This window comes from Littorina saxatilis, linkage group LG7 (genome assembly GCF_037325665.1).
Source record: "Littorina saxatilis isolate snail1 linkage group LG7, US_GU_Lsax_2.0, whole genome shotgun sequence".
Taxonomy (NCBI): domain Eukaryota; kingdom Metazoa; phylum Mollusca; class Gastropoda; order Littorinimorpha; family Littorinidae; genus Littorina; species Littorina saxatilis.
The window spans coordinates 23,781,904-23,799,316 of NC_090251.1; the positions used below are offsets into that span (position 1 = coordinate 23,781,904).

Sequence of the window (17,413 nt, forward strand, 5' to 3'; positions counted from 1 at the left end):
TGCTCTACAACGGTAGTTTCAGAGAGGGTCTCGATGAACTTCGCTACCGACTCTTCTGTTCAAAGGTAGCTGTTGGAACAACGTTTGTGCAAGTTCACACTCTGCCACCCACCTCAGCAGCTGCCCGATTCCAGAGCATGCGAGTGTACTTGCAAGTACAAGAATGGATGGGACTCAAAGTGGCCATGGATCCCACGGACTACGGCTGGAAACTTGAGCATGGCATCCTTGTTCCAGTGACAACAGATCTGCCGGCAGCACCAGCCGATGTGTTAAAGGTGATTCGCTGCACATGCAAAAGTGGTTGTGACACAAAGCGGTGTAGCTGCAGGAAACACGGACTAGAGTGCACATCTGGATGTGGGGAATGTCGCGGTGTTGGCTGCTGCAACTCGCCTCTACCGTCTTTTGAAATCGAGAGTGAAACATCGTAACCATCATGTTTTCCTCAAAAGGTAGGCCTATTGTGTTATGCACTCTTTTCTTCACCTGTAGATGACTTTGAATGAAAGCCGTCCTAGGAAGTATTCTGCTGAAGAAGACAAAGGGATAGGAATAGGTATAGTCATATTAAAGAATGCGTATTTCTTTTATCGTCCATTATCCCAGGGCTGGGAAATTCGGGTAGCTTCCTCCAAATGAAAGCTTGCAGCAACAAGAGTGGTGCTAACCAGGTGTGCGCGTGTTAAGGTGTAATCAGCTAACTGCACTAATAGCAGAAGGACCAAGGTCTTTTACGTTTTACTGTGGTGACACGGGGGTGGGACATGGATACCGTTTCTTAGTCTGCACATACAGTTGACCCTTGTCCGTCCACCGGCTTAATAAAGTGTTCCTTATAGATGATGGTAGGCTAATGAAGCGCCGTAGAGTGGAATTTTGCGGCGTTATTGGCAGAAACAAGGGTTTTTATATGTGACGTAATCAAACCGTCATAAAAAAGTTATGCAGAGGCTGCCAACGGTATAACTCGCTGGGAATGTTGAGACAGGCTATCTAAATGCGTTGCAACAAAAAAACTTTCTGTAACCATTTGTTTTGGGTCTAAGCATAATTCTGGACAGGCTCCCCTTATGAATCCACAAAATATAACAGAAGTTCGATGACAGTACCGCTGCACGCCATTTTTGATCTTCGAATTCGAATTGCACTCAAAACTTTTGCACGAAGCCCTTCCATTGGATGAAGTTTGGCAGACTTTTGCAATTTGCCTTCTGATTGGATCTCTTTTTGTCAGTGTGTAATTGGTTCTTTTAAAGGGAAGCAATCGCTCTCAAAATCATATTTCTGAATGTGTTGTTGCTTCCCTTCAATCCGGGTTGGCTCCTTACCGAATAGACTAGAGGATCATAGACTAAGAGTGATACAGCTGTGAAAAATGTACGTTGAAAATAAAATGCTTTGCAATAATGCCCATCACGATCACGAAAACAAATGACGATCACGATCACGAGACTTGGTTTTTTTGTCATCAGGGATCACGGGCAAAGTCCCATCACGATCTTACTTACTTACTTAGGCCATTATGAACCCCCGGGGGAGCATAGGCCATCGACGACAATTCTCCATCCGACACGGTCCTGGGCTGCCCTTTCGATCTGGCTCCAGGTCTTCCCCTGCCTGTTGATCTCTGCTTCAGTGTCTCGTCTCCAGCTGTTGCGCGGCCGGCCTCTCTTCCTTTTCCCTTGTGGATTCCACTTCAGGGCTTGCCTCGTGATACTGGATGCTGGCTTTCTCAGGGTGTGCCCTATCCAGCCCCATTTCCTCCGGAGAATTTGCTGCGCCGCTGGTTTCTGGTCAGCTCTCTGCCAAAGGTCTTCATTTCGGATTCTGTCCGTCCATCTGATGTTTAGAATGTGCCTCAAGCAGGTGTTGACAAAGATTTGGATCTTTCCCAGCATGGTCTCTGTTGTCCTCCATGTCTCACACCCATAGAGAAGAACCGACTTGACGTTTGAATTGAAGATCCGAAGCTTCGTCCTTTGGCTAATCTCCTTGGAACTCCAGATCTTCTTTAGCATGACAAAGGCTCCCCGTGCTTTCCCAATCCTTGCTTTGACGTCCCTGTCCGAGCCTCCTTGTCCGTCAATGATGCTCCCCAGGTAAACAAAGGACTCCACTTCCTTGATGGGCTCCCCATTGATCATCACCGGATTGTCGGCTGTGGTGTTGGTCTTAATCAATTCGGTTTTCCTCTTGTTGATCTTGAGTCCTACACCGGCTGATATTGTCTCCAGGTGAGTAGTCTTGTCTTGCATTTGGGCATGGTTGTGGGAAAGGAGGGCAAGATCATCCGCAAAGTCGAGGTCTTCCAGTTGATCGAAGAGTGTCCATTGTATCCCATTTCTCCTGCCTGCTGTTGTGGTCTTCATGATCCAGTCGATAGCCAGAAGAAATAGGAATGGTGACAGTATACATCCTTGTCGTACCCCCGTTTTCACCTCAAAACTGTCGGATAGCTGGCCAGCATGTGCGACTCTACACTTCATATCCTGGTAGGTGCCCCGGATGAGGGAGATGAATTTCTCTGGAATGCCGTAGTGCCGCATGAGTTTCCACAGTGACTCTCTGTCCACGCTGTCGAAGGCTTTCTCATAATCAATGAAGTTGATGTATAGAGGAGACTTCCACTCCAGCGACTGCTCCACTATGATGCGTAAACTGGCAATCTGGTCAGGACAGGATCTGTTCTTCCTGAAACCCGCCTGTTCATCCCTGAGCTTGGTGTCAACTGCCTCCTTCATTCTATCCAAAAGGATTCGGTTGAGAACCTTCCCTGGCACGGACAGCAGCATGATCCCTCGGTAGTTTCCACAGTCTCGAAGATCCCCTTTCTTTGGAATCTTGATGATGATGCCTTCTCTCCATTGAGGTGGCACCTCTTCCTCCTCCCAAATCTTGCCAAACAGACTGTGGAACAAACTAATAGATGTCTCCATGTCTGCTTTGATGGCTTCTGCCGGTATCTCATCTGGCCCCGACGCTTTTCCATTTTTTAGTGACATTATGGCTTTCTTGATTTCCTCCTTTGTGGGCTTGTCTGTGTTGATGGGCAGTTCTGTCTCTGCTGGTCTGATGTCCGGTGGTGCTGCAGGGGTGGGTCTGTTCAATAGCTCCTTGAAGTGTTCCGCCCATCGCTTCATCTGATCGTCTGCCGTTGTTATTGGATCCCCATTCTTGTCCCTCACTGGTTTGTCGGTCTGCTGAAATTTTCCTGCTAACTTCTTGGTCGTCATGTAGAGATCTTTCAGATTTCCCTGTCCTGCAGCTTCTTCTGCCTCCTTCGCCAGGTTGTCTATGTAGTCTTTCTTGTCCTTCTTTATTCCTTTCTTTACTTCTTTCTCCGCCGCTGTGTACTCTTTCTGTGCCTTTGCTTTGCCTGCTCTCGTTCTGCTCTCGTTCCTCCCTTTCTTCTTCTTCTTCCTATCTTCAATTTTCTGAATGGTGTCTGCAGAAATCCATTCCTTGTGCTGCGATTTTTTCTTGCCCACCACTTCCTCGCAGGTATCCTTCCACATCTTGCTGTAGTGTTCCCACTGGCTCTTTATGTCTGCCTCATCTTCTTCGATCATCCCTTGAAGTGGCTGGAATCTGTTGGTGAGGCTTATCTGGAATCTTGTGCGTACTTCTTCATCTCTTAGCATTCCCACGTTGAACTTAACCCTATCGTTGTTTGAGCTGTGGTGTTTCTTTAATCGCAGTCTGACTGTTGTGGTAACTAGCTGGTGGTCTGTGTACACATCTGCTCCCCTCATCACCCGTACATCCATCCAGGATCGTCTGAACTTTTTGTTGATGCAGATGTGGTCAATCTGGTTCTCTGTGACGTGGTCAGGTGAAATCCAGGTGGCCTTGTGTATTCGCTTGTGGGGGAAGACGCTTCCTCCTATCACCAGTTGGTTCAAGGCACACATCTCTGCAAAACGTTCTCCGTTGTCGTTCATCTGTCCCAGTCCATGCTTCCCCATGATGTCCTCGTATCCTGCGTTGTCCCCTCCAACTTTGGCATTGAAATCTCCCATCACCAGCGTTATATCTCTGTCCTTTATCCCGTCCAGGACTGCTTGTAACTGCCGGTAGTAGTTGTCCTTCTTTTTCACGTCTGGCTCATCGTTTGTTGGGGCATAGCACTGGATGATGTTCAGGTTGATGTTCTTCTTCTTGGTGGCAAATTTGTGTGATGATGCGGGGGCTGATAGCTTCATAGCCGATGAGTTCTCTCTGTGCCTCCGGCGCCAGCATCAGCGCTACGCCTAACGTGTGTGGGGCTCCTTCTTCTTGGTGTCCCGAATACAAAACTTCTTCTCCTGATGAGAGTCTCACCCTTCCAGATGTTGTCCACCTTGCTTCGCTTATTCCCAGTACTTGGATCTTGTACTTCTTCATCTCTCTTGCTACCTGCAGTGTCTTCCCAGCTTGGTACATGGTCTGCACGTTCCAGGTGGCTATTCTCGTTGTTCGCCTGGTGGTCAGAAGGGGGGTCGGTCTCGCAGCTTTCTTTCGGCTTTCACTGTTGGACGTCATAGATCTCCTTGATGGAGACCCTTCCTCCTCCAGGCATGTCTCTTGGATATTTGTCGTTGATGCTTCTGTAACGTAGTCTTTTTCTAGGCAGGGGTGTTGACCCTACGCAAACCATTTTAAACTCATGGGGGAGCTGGTCTAGCTTAGTCTGACCTCTATCCTTTGACCTGTCCAGCATGGGTGGCCCTACCAGGAACATTTGCTCTGGCTGGCATAGCTCTCCGGGTTATCGAGATACTCAAGCCCCCACCCCACGACAAGGAGTAGACCGTGTGGGGGCATCACGATCACAGAAATGGAAATTTCGGCAATCACGGTCACAGAAAGGTCAAAAAACGCCAATCACGATCACGGTTTTAAACCCTTTGGGGCCCTCGTATATCTCTAGTGCGTCGATTCAGCTGTTCAAACTTGGTGAGTCGCCTGGAGGTAGGGTACACGCGGTCATCGGACAAAATCAGGTTCCTCCCTGAACCAGAGAGAAGATAAAGCCTTTCAGCTGTTTTCAAGACGTGTTAATGGAGTTTTAGGCATACGTCTTGGCTTCACAGTTTTACGTCACAATTTGCGCGAGGTCAATGGGTCATCTTTCTCACTCGCGCATGGCGGTAGCTTTATTGAAGATGGCCTTTCCCATCGGGATTAATTATGATCTTTGACGCGACGCCGCGGCAGTAGATTAGCAACATAATACAGCGATTGATCCCGAAAATCGAGTTCGCCAATATTTTGCTCATATTTTGACTGTGATAATTTCGGATTGTGTTTAAACCGGTGTGAAAAACTAAGAGAAATCAATCGTAAGAAATCAAGACATTATGATACAGAATATTGAATATGATGACATACTAAGTTTCATATGTTTTTAGCGAAGTTTAGGTAATCGAATAGGGTATCTGATCGGTCAATGACAATCACATGACCTATTTTGAAAGTGGTATTAATCCCTGGTTTACGTTTGTTGTAAAGATGTATTTACACTATTGTTAGACGTCTTTCCGATTTGACTGAAAAAAGCGTATTGACATGAAGTTTTTGTAGGCTAAAATTAGACCATTTTCTCCGTTCGCACCAACATACTGCCTGGAGCATCCGAGCGATTTTAACCAAAACTCAAATTGCAAGAAGCGATATTTATGAAGTCAATCTTTCAAACTCATAGGCAGACAAACTTCCTCTCCCGCCCTCGTTTACCCATCCAGTCTAGTGTTGAATGAGTGGAATAACTGGTACTCTGACACAAGATAGGATAAGATAAGACTATTTTAGTGTCCATATTCATTGTACACAAATAAGGACATTTGTCTTTTGGCACCACATCACATTACGCATAGCACAAAGACAACAATTAAAAGCATACTCGTACAATCACAAAATTCCCTGTTGCTAAGGAAATGGCGAGACAGAAAGTCAGAGCGATGCAAGTATGGCTAATTTTTCTTACCTGCGATCAAAATCAGGAGAAGAATGGGAAACAGGCAGCGTGCATACATTATCCCACTTGAACTTTTTGTCTCGGGTTTAAACCTGCACACCAATAGAAAAACAAACTTACGTACATTTTTTTCAAAACACAGTACATGTGACAGTAAATATATCGACACTGTATGCTGTTTGAATGCATACATCATTCCACTTCAACTTAAAAGCTGGAAACAATAATGCCAGACAAAGCAATGTTTACTTCAAAGAACACCTAGGGTTACATGAATTTGAGAACAAAAAAAGTAAAACAAATCAACGAAATGCTTTGGCCAGCTGTGGGAGTTTGTCGTTCTCTAGGGCCTGAAGGACTGAAAGGGCGTCCGAGAGGAAGACAACTTGGTAGCAAGGGTCTGCGGAGTCCTGAACGAAGGAGGCGGCCTGCATGAGAGCTTCTGCTTCTGCTTTATAGTTTGTGCAGTGTTTGCCAGTGGCAACGCTGGATGTAGCTGTATGTCCCCCAGGGAACTGGATGAGAATGCCTGCACCTCCATTGAGCACGGCGTTAGTTGCTGATCCATCGTCTGGCCTCTCACTTTGAAGGACTTTTGGGGTGTCAGGTGCGTCTCCTGAATACAGCAGATGTTGATGTTCTTCTCATGCAGGATATGCTCCAACTCTGTCTTCTTGTTCAGGATACTTTCTGCGTTCCAGTGCATGACCTGAAAAGGTCGCTGCTGACTGGGTTTCTTCCTGGTTGTGGTGGTGCCAGTCACTTTCCTCCCGAGTCCCCTGGCGTGACAAGACGGACGGGAGGAACCTCCAGTAGTTGGGGCTGGGTCCCTTTGAGGCATGGGACCCGACGCTGCTCCACCCTGGGGGGTCCTCAATGGGCGAGCGCCATTTCCATCTGTGCTGGTTGATTGTGTCATCATTTGCGTAAGTGCGTGTACCCGTGGTTTGTTAGAATGCGCCGTGCGGCCCGGGTCCTCCGTCTTCAGCATTCGGGGTTTTCTGTCGGGGTTACCTCACCCTTAGCTCATGGCCCGTACGTCCTACCCTGAGAGCACAGGGGGGAGGATTTTCCGGGATCCCACCCGGAGCCAGTTTGGTCCGCGGCCGCAAGCGGCTGATCTCCATATCTGAAGACCGTTCCCCTATCCGCCACCCGGGGACGCGCTGGGTTGGGGGTGGTCGCCCCACTGAAAATCCCACACTGGGTTAAGAAAGCATCATTGGTGCCCAGGAGATCAGAGGTCTGTGGCGTATTTATCCGGCTTCTCGACAGGTTCGTAACCAACTGTTGCTAGAAGGGTTTGCTCTGAGAGGTCTCTCAGTTCAGGTAAAGAGTACGAACCCCTACATTCTTAGGGGCACCGACGGAGTGGAAGTCCCCGCGACCAAGCTATGGATTGACGATCTACCTCTCTCTGTGTCCAGCACAGATGTAGAGACCGCTCTTCTGAGAGTTGGTTGTGTTATGCGATCAAAGATTATTCATGATAAAATAAGAGACAAAGATGAAAAACTGACGCGCTTTCTGACAGGGAGGCGTTTTGTGTTCATAAATGTGCCAGCAAAGCCTCTAGACAAACAACTGAAAGTTGGAAGTTTCCAAGCAAGGCTCTTCCACAAAGAGCAACCCAAAACAGAAAAGGGGATTCCCCAGTGCTCCCGCTGCCTCCAGCCAGGCCACCGAGTTTGGACATGTGTCAACCCTATCACGTGTAGGGCGTGCAAGGGCAGCGGCCACAAGCAGGGCGACCCAGCATGTGAACGCCCACATCCCACGTCAGTGTGGGATCCCATCAGCGCGCCCACCGAACCAACCAATGAGGGTGGACAGAGCGGCCCCGTGCAGGACTCCCATGCCGATGCCGATGACGCAAGTGGTGATGGAGAGACGGAAGAGGACGAATGGGAAGACACCCAGACAACCCAGACAACTGACGTCAGCAAGGAATTCCAAGCTTCCACAGACGACACCCCCTCACAAGGGCTGCGCAACTCAAGTCAGACAAATAGTCAACCTCAAAGCAAAAACACAAACATACACTCCTCTGCAAAACACAAACCAAAACAGAAGCAGGGAAAATCAGCGCTCGTAGAGAGAGGTAGACAATTAACAAAGGAAAGGAACGGCAAGAAACAAACACAACTCGATTTTGACTCTCGCACTCGGTCAAATACCCCCAAGCGGACACGCCAAGAGACAGAGGGGGTATCCCCAACAACAGAAGGCGTGGAGAAACACGCACGGCTTGATGCGAGTGCCAACTAGCGCACGTGCTGTGTAACAAGAATTTGATACTGGACACTAACAATGGCTTGTAACATGAAATTGTTCTCGCTGAATACTCGAGGGTTAAGAACCAAAAGAAAAAGGAAAAGTTTGTTTACGTTTTCCAGAAGCAAAAAGTATGATGTCATTTGTTTGCAAGAGTCGCATATTACTAAAGATGTCAGTGAAGAATGGAGGAGAGAGTGGGGTGGTGATCTGTTTTACAGCGAAAGTACCGTGCATAGCGCGGGACAGGTTATATTATTAAAAAACAAGTCGCGTAAGGCGAAAATACAATATTTAGTCAAGTAGCTGTCGAACTCACAGAATGAAACGGAACGCAATGCAACGCAGCAAGACCGTATACTCGTAGCATCGTCAGTCCACCGCTCATGGCAAAGGCAGTGAAATTGACAAGAAGAGCGGGGTAGTAGTTGCGCTAAGAAGGATAGCACGCTTTTCTGTACCTCTCTTTGTTTTAACTTTCTGAGCGTGTTTTTAATCCAAACATATCATATCTATATGTTTTTGGAATCAGGAACCGACAAGGAATAAGATGAAAGTGTTTTTAAATTGATTTCGACAATTTAATTTTGATAATAATTTTTATATATTTAATTTTCAGAGCTTGTTTTTAATCCAAATATAACATATTTATATGTTTTTGGAATCAGAAAATGATGGAGAATAAGATGAACGTAAATTTGGATCGTTTTATAAATTTTTATTTTTTTTTTACAATTTTCAGATTTTTAATGACCAAAGTCATTAATTAATTTTTAAGCCACCAAGCTGAAATGCAATACCGAAGTCCGGGCTTCGTCGAAGATTGCTTGACCAAAATTTCAATCAATTTGGTGGAAAAATGAGGGCGTGACAGTGCCGCCTCAACTTTCACGAAAAGCCGTATATGACGTCATCAAAGACATTTATCAAAAAAATGAAAAAAACGTTCGGGGATTTCATACCCAGGAACTCTCATGTCAAATTTCATAAAGATCGGTCCAGTAGTTTAGTCTGAATCGCTCTACACACACACACACACGCACACACACACGCACACACACACACACATACACCACGACCCTCGTTTCGATTCCCCCTCGATGTTAAAATATTTAGTGAAAACTTGACTAAATATAAAAAGGGTTTGTTTGTGATCATGTAAAGATCGTGTGTGAAACGAAGCGCATTCTTGCAGTGAAGATTCGTAGTGATAACCAAAGTTTGATTATCGCAAATGTTTATGCTCCAAACGAGTCTAGAGAGAAAATGACTTTTTTTGCAGATGTTTCAGACATGTTAAAAAAGGAAGATGGTGATATAGTGTTGTGTGGAGATTTTAATTGTGTCATGAGTAATGAGCTCGACATAATAAGTGGAGAGAAACATTCAAACGTTGTTGTGAAACAATTTAATGACCTGGTGAATGAATGTGATTTATACGATGTATGGAGAATGCATAATTTAGATAGAAAAGAATTTACATGGTCAAAAAATATTCCATTTGTGGCAAGAAGACTTGACTACGTTTTTAGTAGCTTAAGTTTGTTTGAAAAGATTGTTGATTGTGACATAATCTCTGTTGCGACGTCGGACCACAGAGGCTGTAGTATTCATATTAAACTATCTGATGTCGTAAGAGGAGAGGGTTATTGGAAATTTAATAATTCTCTGTTGCATGATGTGAGCTTTGTTGATCAAATGAACAAAATGTTTGACACATTTCAACTTGATGTTGAAGAGGATTGTCAACTTGGTTGGGAATTATTGAAAATGAGAATCAAGGATTTTTCCCAAAATTTTAGTAAGTTTAAAAGTTTTGAAATTAAAAATGATGTTGCAAAACTGTATGGTGAATTAAATGAGTTGGATAAAACCCTTGGGATCTCCCCTGACTGTATTCAAACGCAAGGTAAACGGCAGAAGGTCAAGCTGCAGTTAGAACTGTTAGAGCAGCGTAAATCTCGTGCAGCACAGGTGCGTGCAAGAGTTAAATGGATCGAGCAGGGTGAAAGGAACACACCTTTTTTTCTTGGGTTAGAAAAGGCGAGAGCAAACGCAAAAATAATGGAAAGTGTAAAAGATGATAACGGACGAATTGTTACAACGCAAGAAGATATTATTCTCGTCCAAAAAACGTATTTTGCTGATTTGTATAAACGGAAAATTGATGAGGGAAACATGAGCTTAAAAATTGACACTTTTTTGGATGGAACAAAGGTTTTAAAAATAAATGATCAGCAGAAAGACAGCTGTGAAGGGGAGGTGGTAGAAGGAGAAGTTTTGTCAGCTCTAAAGCGTATGAATAATAGTTCTGCGCCTGGAATTGATGGATTAACAGTTGAGTTTTATAAGTTTTTTTGGAGGAGCCTAAAAAGGTATATACTTGCGTCTTTTAACTCTGCTTTTAAGAATGGAACTCTATCTAATTCACAGTGTAAAGCGGCAATTACACTGATTCATAAAGGGAAGGATTTATCAAGAAATGATTTAAAGAATTGGAGACCTATTTCACTGACCAATACAGATTATAAGTTATCAGCGAAATGTTTAGCTCTTCGGCTCTCTGATGTTGTAGGGAGTGTTGTGAATGAGGATCAAGTTGGGTATATAAAAGGTAGACGTGTCTCAACCTTATTGCGATTAGTTGATGATGTTTTAGAACATGCAGATTTACATAATAAGCCTGGATTGATGGTGTCAATTGACTTTTTTCATGCATTTGATTGCATCTCCAAAGAGTTTATGTTGAAGATGTTTGAAAAATTTGGTTTTGGAACTGATTTTGTGAAATGGGTTGATGTTTTGATGAAAAACGCAAAAAGTTGTGTAAACTATTGTGGTTGGTTATCTGAATTTTTTAATATTGATTCCGGAATAAGGCAAGGGTGTCCTTTTTCCGCACTAGCCTTCGTATTAGCAGTTGAATTGTTAGCAATCAAAATTCGAGAGGCCAAAAATATAAAGGGTATGTCATTATGGAACAACGGAGATATGAATAAAGTTTTGAAAGTATTGTTGTATGCTGATGATGTTACATTGTTTTTGAAAGATGAACATGACATGTTCCAAGCCCTGGCTTTGATTGGTAAATTTTCAGAAATATCAGGTTTGAACATAAATCACCAAAAATCCAAACTAATGTGGTTTGGGTCGCGGAAGAATTGTAGGAATGAGTGTTGCGGTTTTGCATGTACAGACAAAATGAAAATTCTAGGTGTATATTTCTGTAATTATATGCGTGCGTCAAAAGTGAAAGAGAATTGGGAAGAGAGAGTGAATGTTGCAAAAAGGCTCATCTGCGTGTGGGAGAAAAGGAATTTGAGCATTATTGGTAAAGTCTGTGTATTCAAAACGTTTATTCTGCCACATTTTGTCTATATAATGCAGGCGCTGATTGTACCAGACGACGTTCTAACTGAAATTAATAGGTTAATGTTTCGCTTCGTGTGGCGCAAAAAAGACTGCAACAGGAAAGCATTTGAAAAGGTGAAAAGAACTGTTTTATGTAACGAAGTAAAGCAAGGTGGATTAAATATGATTGATTTGCGTCAGATGCAGTGTTCCTTTTTGTTAAGCTGGGTTGTGAACCTAACTCTGTCTAATGAAGACCAGAAATGGTCATGGCTCCCAAAAGCACTGTTTTTCCGTTTTGGGAGTCGCTTTGAGTGTTTTTTTGCGAACATTAATAGCAAACCATTTAAAGGATTGGACAGTATTAAATCGGAATTTTGGTCCGCTGTGTTGAAGGCATGGCTTGATAACAATCAAGTCGATAATAATGGTAATTCTGTTTCCGGTTTGTTGTGGAACAACAAAGATATAATTTGTCAAGGAAACCCACTCTTTTTTGCGGATTGGATTAAAAGTGGTATAATGTATGTGAGCGATGTGTGTGAGAATGGACGTTTTTCTACCTATGAAGAAGTGTGTGAAAGAACTGGCTACTCTGCAAATAGATTGCTTGAGTACAATGTTGTTCGAATAGCTGTACATCTCCTTTTAAGAAATGTCGATATAAACGATGTAAATTGTTCAGTCTGTGACATTCCGACCTTCTCTGGGAAAAAAGTTAAATCAGTAAAAGAAATTCGAAAGATTCTGGTAGGAAAACAATACAGCCAACCCTGTTTAGAAGGATTTTGGAGACGAAAATTAGGATTTGAAATTGACGAAAAGAATTGGAACTTAGCAGCCACTGTCACTAGTGAAGTTCGATTACGTGTACTGCATTGGAAAATATTGCAAAACATTTATCCAACTAATATTTTATTGTGTAAAATGAAAGTGAAGGCTGATAAAAACTGTACATATTGTAAGGATGAACTTGATGTATTGGAGCATTTTTTCTTTGAGTGCCCAACAGTGCTCAGGTTTTGGAAATATATTGAAATGTACATTTTAGTAAACATTGGTCCCGCAGTGGGGCACTGCGGTTATGAAATTAAAGGCCCCTCCTGTTTTTGGAACCGCAGGAGCTTTCTAGTTTGCTGTTAGGTAGATTTTTGGTTTCTCTTTCCTGTCATGCTCTCTTTTTCTTCATGAATTCTTTTCTTTTTTCTGCCTTCTTGCTCATTCACCTGTATTTTTTTCCAAAAATCTCTTCTCTTGCCGCTTGTCTCGCGATTCATGTATAGTTTAATCTGTTAGTGTTCTGATGTAAGTCCAGCAGTAGATAGGTTAAGCCTATTTTAACATACTGGAAACTGGTAATCTTCCAGTAGGTATTAATTTAGTTTTACTAAAGCCTGCTGGGACACAAGTAATGGGTTAGTGCATTTGTAAACAGGAATCGCTTGACAAGTGGCCCCCTTCATCCCCCCCTTCCTCGTCCTGATATGGCTCTGCGTAGTCGGCTGGACGTTAAGCAACAAATAAACAAACAAAGTAAACATTGGTGAAAGAATTAGGTTGAATGTTACAGATGTGCTTTTTGGTTTAAAGAGTAACAGCAAAAATATGAAGAAGATTAATCACATTATTTTAATCGCAAAGATGTGCGTAAGCATTTTTAAAAAAACCGATTCACGATTAACACTGGAAATTATTTTTGGAAATCATGTTGTTTTGAGATTTCGTTACTGAGTCTGAAGTTTTATTAATTAAAAACAAATTATTGTTTATTTTTTTTATATAATGTAAAGACAGCCATACATTATGATGCGAATATTGTTTAAAAAATATATCAATATATGATGACATATGATCATTTTGATGCTACACATGTTGACACGTATATTTTTTTCACGTATGACTATTTTTAGTCCTTTTGTATTTAATGTACAAGTTTTTCTGAACCGCATGTAAATGAGAGAGTATGTGTGCAAACAGAAAATACAGTTACCATGTTTGTTATCTTGTGTTTTATTAATTGAATAAAAAAAAAATAAAAAAATAAAAAAAAAGAAAGATCAGCCTGTCCCAGGTAATTAGGTGTTCAATTCTATTCACCAAATAGACAAAAGAACTCACGTAAATATATGTAATTTACGTTTAGTTCATGTGACAGTAAGTATATGGAAATTGTTTTTTGTTTTAATTAACCCATACATCCCCCAACTTCAACATTTTGTTTTGAGTTAAAAGAAAAAAACAATAGACAACGGAACTCACGTCAAAACATTTAGCTCATGTTATTTAGATCACAAGAAAAAGACTAGTTTTACAATTGTAACACCTACCAAACAGTGAGGAAACCTTTTTTCGTCGGCTCTAGCGGTTGACTTCTGGTTGGCTGTAGTGGTTGACTTCTGGTTGGTGGTAACGGTTAACTTCTGGTTGGCAGTAGCGGTTGACTTCTCGTTGGTGGTAGCGGTTGACTTCTGGTTGGCTGTTATGGTTGACTTATTGTTGGCTGTAGCTGTTGACTTCTCGTTGGCTGTACCTGTTGCCTTCTCGTTGGCTGTAGCGGTTGACTTCTTTTCTGAAGACGTGACTGGGGGAACTCTCTCTTATAACTATATCAGCCACAAAGCCTCAGGACTTCTGCCGTTATCCAAATGGGAGGATTTTATTTAAATCTTGATGACAGGTGCACGTATGGTTGTTTACATGCTTTAAACAGAGAGGATTTCATATTCAACTACAATTTAACCGAGGGGATTAACGCACCATCATATATAACATTATTAACGGTATTAACGCGCTCTCATTAACAAGTGTATGCCCTCCACCACCTGAGGTCAGTTTAGCATTGAGATCAGTAATTGCACGTCGTATAGATTAATTTGTGCTTTCTTTCATACTTTTGACTTTATGGCGAACCCGCTTGGATTAGACACGCGCGTTCATTTAAACATGATTTTATTTAGACAGCAATAAAGCTATGCTTATATTAAGTGCATGTGATTATGCATTTACATTTACACAGAAAGCGTCTTATATAGGTGGTGTCAATGTCAAAATAAAGCCAACACCCTTAGAAAAGTCAGGTAAAAATAAATCAAGTAACTAATAATCTAAAGCAAACACACAAACACACACACACACACACTCACACACACACACACACACACACACACACACACACACACACACACACACACACACACAAACACACACACACACACACACACAAACACACACACACACACACACACACACAAAGAATATACTGCAAAAGGTCTACTGCTTGTCTCATCTGGGTAAATGGAGTCAGATTTTAGCTTATGTTCCCAAACAACACTCAAAAGAGATAGCTACCCGAAGTTTGTCAACCGAATTACTTTATATTTGGTGAGCATTGACTTCAGTTGATGCGTGATTGGTCCACAAAGTCCCACGTTTGCATGTCAAACGGTCTGATGGTCTTGCTCTTTCAAAACAAATTCAAATTTGGTGATTGCCCCAATAGCAGGATGTTTAAAATCAAACCTTTAGCCAAAATCACCCGATTTAAAACATCTAGGCTTTCACCTCTTGAGGACAAGAATACACACACAATCTACAATCTGTAGAACTCGGTGACTTGAATACAGCAATTACAGGCAGCATTAGGGCATTTCCTGTGGAGGAATGCGTTAATTTTGCACGCAATTTTAAGTGTGACTTTTCAGGGGCGGATCAGTTCATTTTATGGGGGGGGGGGGGGGGGGGTGTTCCAAACGTATATTGTGAAGATATGGGAGTGAAGGCGCGAAGCGCTGAGCCGACGGCTCAAAAAAAAGGATGCAAAATGGTGCACTCTGGTGCATTCTGAGGATGATCATTACCAGTTTCAGGCAGCAGATTTTGTCACTGATTAATACCCCAAAAGTTGAAACTCAACCCAAAAAAACACACAAAAATATTTTTTATTTTTTGGCTGGGGGGGGGGGTTCCGGAAACCCCAGAACCCCCCCCCCCTCCCCCCCCCCCCCCCCCCCCCCTCGTCCGTCCCTGCTTTTCAAGAGGGGAGGGGGGGGGGCATTTGTCTGTTTGTCTTAATTGTCAATTTCTGTATTGTTGTTGATGTGCAACTTGCTATCTAACTAACTATCTAACTAGCTATATAGCTAACCAACCAACCAACCACCCCAACTAACCAACCCACTAACTAATTAACCAACCATCTAGCTCACTAACTCACTAACTAACTAACTAACTAACTAACGAACTAACTGACTAACTAAACAAGAACATTTCTGAACGATCCCCATGTCAACTAACGAACACATCAGCATTTCTAATCTTAAGAAGGGTTAACTTCTGACGTTATCCCAGTGGGAGGATTGTGTTTGAATCCCGATGACAGGTGCATGTGTGGTTAATTACATGCTTCCAACAGGGAGGAGATCATGTGTTACGACAATTGTATTGAAGGGACTAAGGCATCGTCATCTATAAGCTTATGGGAGGGATTAACGCATTGTTATCTTTACGTGTATTGAAAGAATTAAGGCACCGTCATAATTATCAAAGATTATTGAAGGCTTTAAGGCACCGTCATATATAAGATTATTGAAGGAATTAGGACGACACGTTGATTTAAAGAATTAAGGCACCGTCATATATATAATTTTTGAAAGGATTAAGGCACCGTCATTTATGCGTTTATTGAAGGGATTAACGCACTGTCATTAAAAAGTGTATGCCATCCACCACCTGCGGTCGGTTTAGCAATGAGATCAGTAATTGCACGACATAGGTTAATTCGTGCTTTGTTTAATTCTTTTGACATGACAATGAGCCTTCTTGGGTCAGACACGTGCGTTGGTTTAAACATGATTTTATTCACACAACATAGGGTGGCATGTTATATAAAGAACACCTTTGGATCACACAACATGCTATGCTTATGTTAAGTGCATGAGATTATGTATATTTCATCTACAAATAATGCTTATAACCCCCCAAAAAGTCACATGAATATAAAGAATATATGATCTAAAGCAAAGATGAGAAGAAAGGGAAGATTATTGGACTTCAGACTATAATCAACAATGTCAGCGGAAATAAGATGCTGAGGTGGGCTAGGAGGTTGGGAAGAGTTACATAATTTATCTAAACATACATAAGCTTCTTTGAATAACACAGTCATTATTTGCAACATGTTGTTCGATATTAAAAACAAACACACTGTGTTTCGAGGAAAGAAAGTCTCGCGCAGGGTGATGTCATAATATATCGCCTTTCAATATGACGAGTGTACGTGGTCCAAAGCTCTCGAATGAAAGGATCTAAAAGTCAATACAGACTTTATGAAGCATAATTTCATTTAAAAGATGTTCTTCCTTTCAAGCATATTTTCTGAGCCAAACACCATAAAACTGTATATTTTTAGAATAAGCAGATGATAAGAAACAGAGGAGTGGGAGTTGTTTGTGTTTTCATCTCACAATGAAGAAAGTCGCTATTTAAAAAATGTCTTCATTTTAAACCCATTTTGTTTAAATCAAACACAGCAAAACAATATATTTTCGGATACAGGAGGCAATACAGAATACAGGGATGTCACCTTTGTGATTCAAATATCGACTTTTAAAAAATCGACAAAATTGGCTAACTTTGAGTGAACATTTCATAAAGGAATTTTTAAGGTACGATACTGAAATGCAATCCCACAGTCCACACTTAGATCGCACGAAGATCATGTGACGACAATTTCAAACAAATTGATGATCAACTGCAGCAGTGAGAGTGCCGCCTCAACTTTTGCAAACGGTCAAATATGACGTCATCAAACAGCCCCATCAAAAATCGGAG

At 42.2% G+C, this 17,413-nt stretch overlaps 1 long non-coding RNA gene across 1 annotated transcript in view; it reads right to left on the reverse strand.

Moving 5' to 3' along the window:
* Window positions 1-14,192, reverse strand: part of LOC138970971 (uncharacterized) — a 54,869-nt gene extending 40,677 nt beyond the window's left edge. The window contains exons 1-2 of the long non-coding RNA XR_011457130.1: window positions 13,912-14,192; window positions 5,969-6,051 (exon numbers count right to left, since the gene is read on the reverse strand). This is a non-coding gene — a long non-coding RNA (uncharacterized lncRNA). The remainder of the gene's footprint in view (window positions 1-5,968; window positions 6,052-13,911) is intronic.
* Between the last annotated feature and the right edge of the window lie 3,221 nt (window positions 14,193-17,413).